This window comes from Macaca fascicularis, chromosome 1 (assembly GCF_037993035.2).
Source record: "Macaca fascicularis isolate 582-1 chromosome 1, T2T-MFA8v1.1".
NCBI classification, from domain to species: domain Eukaryota; kingdom Metazoa; phylum Chordata; class Mammalia; order Primates; family Cercopithecidae; genus Macaca; species Macaca fascicularis.
This window is the reverse complement of record NC_088375.1, coordinates 125573021-125579020: the sequence shown is the minus strand read 5'-3', so window position 1 is coordinate 125579020 and position 6000 is coordinate 125573021. Positions and strand designations below refer to the sequence as shown.

The following is a 6000-nucleotide window of genomic DNA, read 5'->3' as shown; positions in this document are numbered from 1 at the left end:
AATATCTATTTGAGAAATAATCTAAGTAAATTCATCAGATGCTTTACCCCAGAGAGACTCTGGTCTTGGTATTTCGGTTTTTGTTGTTGTTTGAGACGGAGTCTCGGTCTGTCGCCCAGGCTGAAAGTGCAGTGGCGCAATCTCAGCTCACTGCAACCTCCGCCTCCTGGGTTCAAACCACTCTCCTGCCTCAGCCTCCCGAATAACTGGGATTGCAGGCGCCCGCCACCAGGCACGGCTAATTTTGGTATTTTTAGTAGAGATGGGGTTTCACCATGTTGGCCAGGCTGGTCTCCAACTCAGGTGATCCACCCGCCTCGGCCTCTCAAAGTGCTGGTATTACAAATGTGAGCCACTGCGCCCTGCCGGTATTTTGTGAAGAACAAACTACAAGGTGACTACTATTTGGGGGCCACCTTGACATGGAGGAGAGGTGAATGGAAATAAAACTTATTCTTCCCTGTGTCTTTAGAATGTAGGTGCTGAAACTGAGTAAAACTGCCACCCGATTTTCCTGGGAACCAGCGATTCTGCAGTCAACAGAAGTTTGCTTTTCCAACAGCTGGAAACGCCAAGATTGTGGCACAGCCTCAAGAACTGAGGCTGCCTTGTTCAGACTTTCACACGGTCCCTCTGTTCCTTCCACAGAGGCCTCTTTTTCTTCTACATCCCGCATCTGCCGCTTGGGACACTCATTCTGCAGGGCAGCACCAAGTCTTCCAAAAAGGCGGCGCTGGTTTTGTGCTCCATTTTTAAAGGGATCTAGGCCAGCCCCTATCTGAACTCCGTATGATTTTTTGTTTGTTTGTTTGTTTGAGACGGAGTTTCACTCTTGTTGCCCAGGCTGGAGTGCAATGGCGCGATCTCGGCTCACCACAACCTCCGCCTCCCAGGTTCACGCGATTCCCTGCCTCAGCCTCCGGAGTAGCTGGGATTACAGGCATGCGCCACCACTCCCGGTTAATTTAGTATTTTTAGTAGAGATGGGGTTTCTCCATGTTGGTCAGGCTGGTCTCAAGCTCTCGACCTCAGGTGATCCGCCCGCCTCGGCCTCACAAAGTGCTGAGAGTACAGCCGTCAGCCACTGCGCCCGGCCAACTCTGGGCAATATTTATTGCTCTACTTTTTAGTGTCTGAAGAAGAAAGAAGGGGACAGGAAAGAAACTTCAATTTGAGAGTTGAGGACACGTGCCAGAGCAGAGGAGGACCAAGCTCCCAAGTCCCCTGTCACCTTGACACGCAGATGGGTCGCCAGGACTGCGAAGAGTGGGGCAACCAGCGCCCCGCCCCGCCCCGCTGCGCCGCCAGCCATTGGCCGGTCCGAAAGACGCGGGGCGTTGTCGGTTTGAATGGAGCGCCTGGAGCCGGGGCGCAGGCGCAGAGGGCGGCGTTGAGGCCGGCGGAGCGGCGGGACCCCTAGGTGGCGGAGGGACGCTCGGGGGAAGCGAGGGGCACTAAGAGCTCTGGCCCACGTGACCTGCCGGGGGCGGGAGCAGGGGGCGCGCCGGCCTCCCGCGGTGCCCCTGCCTGGGGGAGGGGCCGTGACCACCCGCCTGTCGCCCGAGGCGGTCGCCGCTGCACCTTCACCGCGTACCCGGGACCCGCCGGCCCGCGGGAGGTGAGCGCTACCGCGACGAGGGGTCTGAGGCGTTTGAAGGGCTCTCGGAGGGAGGTGACAGGGAGGGGTGCGTGTTCGTGCGTGTGGAGCTTCTGTGTCCAGAGGTCTGGGGGCGACGTCCTTTGTTTTGGGCGGAGGGCGGGCGGGGGACTTTCGGGACCTGTGGGCGCTGCGGGGACGCGGCGTCGATGCTCAAGAAACCAGAAACTCGGCTTGAGGAGTTGCTGCTTTTTTGTTGGAAAGTCTTAAAATGAGAGTAAAGCGTAAGAATCTCACTCCCGAGTCTTTTTTTTTTTTTAAGGTAAAGAGTTTGCTAGAGTCCAGCGACTTCTTACTATTCTGAGTGTGAGTAACAAATTGTGAGTTAAAGCCCGAATCCCCGTGGAATGCAATCCGAGGCTGATTGCAATCACTTGGAGTCGGGCGCTTCCTACCTAAACCAGGCAGTTTGTGGCAAATACCTGCGTTGACCGTGTTTAAATTAGTGAACTTTCGGGCACCCACTGGTCGATTTACGGTAGAAATTGGTAGTTGCTGCAAAAAGTGTGAGTAAACATAAAACGTTAAGAAAACCCTTTCTTGAAATCTATAGAATGCCTTCAAATAAAAAATGAAAAAAAAATCTGAAATTTCCTTGTTTTAGTAGTAACCAATTAGAGCATTAACTCTGGTTAAAGAAAACGAGTAAGGATGGAAATTTTCTTTGCCCTGATGCATAATTTAACCGCACCGTAGAATTAAACGAAGTAGGTTCTTGGCTTTCCTTTCTGTCGGGTTTGCGTTGGAGCCTTCATGGGTTGTGTTGGAAGTTAACAGGACCAACCGAGCTGAGTTTTCAAGCTGCCACTTTAGAAGGGTGTTCCGAAGATTTCTGGCCTGATAATAGCCAGTGTGATTGCTTCTGATAAATACCACTTTTGCTTGGGTTCTCACTATTCAGGAGCAGCTTTTGTTGATTGTTTAGAAGTGAATAAACAACATTAAAAAGGGTAGATCACTGTTGGTTGACACGGTGTGTGTAAGGAGAGGGGGGCCTTAGGGATCAGGGGTGGTCTAACACTCCTCTTTACAACTACCATGAGTCGTTTTCACAAGCTATCTCCCAGGCTATTATTTATAATTTAAGTATTGGAGCGGTTTCAAAGTAGAAAGTTGCCCGATGTTGTTGTAGAGGCATGTCTCCAAAATCCTCTTTGGCCAGATAAGCAGTTTAGTTGTATTTTCTTACGTTCTTAAATCAGATATTCGGTGTTACAGACATAGTTTAATATAAATCTGAGACTTGGTTACTAGACTAATTAAAACAGTGATAAGATATAGTAGTTTTTAAAATGACCTTTTCATAAACATAAAATATTTCTAAGATCTATCTTAAAAATTTTGTAATTAGTTCTCTGGAATTTTAAAATTGAAAATGTGACATAGATTTAGGTTATTCTAAATTTGAATATATATTAAATCTGTCTATTTTATAATAACAGTTACTATTATTACTACAGCACTATGTTGAGTACTTTTGTTATGTATCAGAGCCAGGTGCTGGGTCAGGTGCTTTATAAATCATGTCTGTAATTATCACAGCACATTTTAGGTAAGTGTCATTATGCCCACACCAACTGAGAGTTTAGCATAAGATCATATAACTAATAAGTCACTGTGCTGAGATTTCAAATCATGGGCTGATCCCAAAGCACATACTGTATTTCTTCTGTGTGTCTGTTTAAATCTCTGCTGTGTCTCTGAATTCCATTTGTAGGGACAAGTTCTACTTTAAAGATGGCTTTAGGTGCTGTGTGTTGTAGCTTCGCAGAAATATTTCAGTCTTTCTGTTGGAACTATCTTGCTTCATTAACTTATAAATCATCTTATAAATCACATTATATTTTCAATATCCTCTTAATCATCTTTATACAAAACATAAGTGAAGAGTAAGACTTTTCTGAGTTTCTTACATAAATATGAATACAATCTTTCCTGTGGAAAAGAAATGTATTAAAGTCCGGTTTTCTCACTGTTACCGGATTCTTTGGCCTCATCATAATTCCTATCTTTTTCCCAGACAAGAAATGAAAGTTTGTTGGGCATCCCTTATGTGCAAAGCAATGTCTTTGGTATTGTGAGATGACAAGAGAATGCTTGCTATTCAGTAGTTGTTTCTGGTGTTTTTGTAGTATTTTTCTTTCCTCCCCATTCCTGCCTTATATGTTGCTGTTGGCTTATCTTCCTAGCAGAGATCCAACTTGGCTATTCCTTTCTGGGGAAAAAATACCAGCAAGGTTCCCCATTGTGTAAATAAAAGGCTGAGGCCGGGTGCGGTGGCTCATGCCTGTAATCCCAGCACCTTGGGAGGCTGAGGTGGGTGGATCACTAGGTCAGGAGTTCGACACCAGCCTGACCGACATGGTGGAACCCCATCTCTACTAAAAATACAATAATTAGCTCGTTGTGGTGGTGCACGCCTGTAATCCAAGCTACTCAGGAGGCTGAGGTAGGAGAATCGCTTGAACTCAGGAGGGGGAGGTTGCAGTGAGCCGGGTTCGCGCCACTGCACTCCAGCCTGGGTGACAGAGCCAGACTCCATCTCAAAAAAAAAAAAAAAAAGGCTGAATATGAATATATGCTTCTGCCACATATTCAGAGTCTCTCACAATTTGTTAACTGTTCTAACTTCTCAGACTTCTCTTTCACTACTCTGAACACTATGTGCTTATCCTGGAACACATTCTGCGCATTTCTACCTCTCCCTTTTTCTTGAGCTGTTCTTTTCCCTTGACTGTAATGCCTTTCCTTCATTTGGCTAATAAGATCAAGCCATCCTTCAAGGTGCAGTACAAAATTCTTTGCTTCCAAAATTTTTCCCTGGTCCTTTTTAGTTAGAATTATTCTTCCCATATTATCTCAAAACATTATTGAATAGAAACATTTATTTTCCCACAGAATGTTGATAACTTTTGGGAAGAGAAGATAAAATCATGCTTAATATATTTTGCTATGGAGAATTCTAAACTCAAACTCTCTAGGGACCCTTTCTAAGCATTTATAATATTTCCGCATTTGGAATTTATTTCTGCTTAAAAATGTGTTTGGGTCGGGCGCGGTGGCTCACGCCTGTAATCCCAGCACTTTGAGGGGCCCAGGTGGGCGGATCACTTGAGGCCAGGAGTCGAGACCAGCCTGCCCAACATGGCGAAACCCTGTCTCTACTAAAAATACAAAAATTAGCCAGGCATGGTGCTGGACACCTGTAATCCCAGCTATTCGGAAGGCTGAGGCAGGAGAATCACTTGAACCCAGGAGGTGAAGGTTGCAGTGAACCAAGATGTCACCGCTGCACTCCAGCCTGGGCGACAGAGTGAGACTACATCTCTTAAAAAAAAAAAAAAAAATGCTTAGTGGAAAGGACCATTTCCTTTCTATTTCACTGTTGAGCTTTAAAATTATCATGTATATGTATTAGTTGATTGAAGCTGATGACCATCATTGGTAGTAATAAATGGCTATGTTTACCAAAAAGATTTATATATAGTTCAGATGATCTAACCTGGAGGCAAGAAAAGTAAGTTATATATTTATTGTCTGATGAATGTTACCAGTTTGTATAGATCCATGGATGGAAGAAACAGACCAAATAAACAAACAACAACAACAACAACAACAACAAAAAACAAACAGACCAAAAGTTATTGTCACTTAAGTGCCAATCAGGATCAGATAGGTTAGACAAATTCAAAGAAGCACAAAATGTAACCTGGTTTGCAAACTTTTTACTGCCAATGGAGTAAAGCAGGGCTAGGATCTCTGATAAAGAGCTTTTCTTGTCTGCTCTGATTGCATACCTTGGACAGTGCCTGAAAGTCCACCTAGCTGTCTAAATGAAGTCTGTCTATTTTGACTTTCTAATTAGATAATTAAATGTGAGGCAGTTAGAGTTGTGTACTAGTTGATCTTTCTGTATGTTTCTGTCAATTCCTGGGATATGGAAAAAATGATTGCCTTTTCTTTAGGGTTAGATGCTGTGATCTAGCAATTTTGTTAATTTTGCAGTTTTTGGAGCATTGCTTGGAAGATACTGTTAGGAAACAGATTTGTTCCTTGCAGATTGTTAGTTGTAAATAATAATGGAGGTTGAACTTGATGACTTCTCAGTATCCTTACAAACCTATCATTTATTTTCCAATTGTTGGTCCTGTGGTTAATTTTTCTTATCCTAATGAACAAATTTGTAATTTAATATTTGTTGCAAATTTTACTAGTCTTACACTACATACACACGCATTGTATCTAGGAAGTAGATTTGTTAACTCCATGTAATGAGGAACATGAGTGAACACATTATTGCTAAATTGGCTACAGAGTTCTTGAAACATGAATCATGAATCAAG

General features: G+C 44.1%; 1 protein-coding gene across 3 annotated transcripts in view; it reads left to right on the top strand.

Annotated features, from left to right (window-relative positions):
• Positions 1–1377: 1377 nt before the first annotated feature.
• The window catches only part of GPSM2 (G protein signaling modulator 2), a 55109-nt gene continuing 50486 nt past the window's right edge, over positions 1378–6000 (top strand). For all 3 annotated transcript variants that reach the window (XM_015451061.4, XM_015451058.4, XM_065533058.2), the window contains exon 1: positions 1378–1618. The gene's annotated coding sequence lies outside the window, so the exon portion shown is untranslated. The remainder of the gene's footprint in view (positions 1619–6000) is intronic.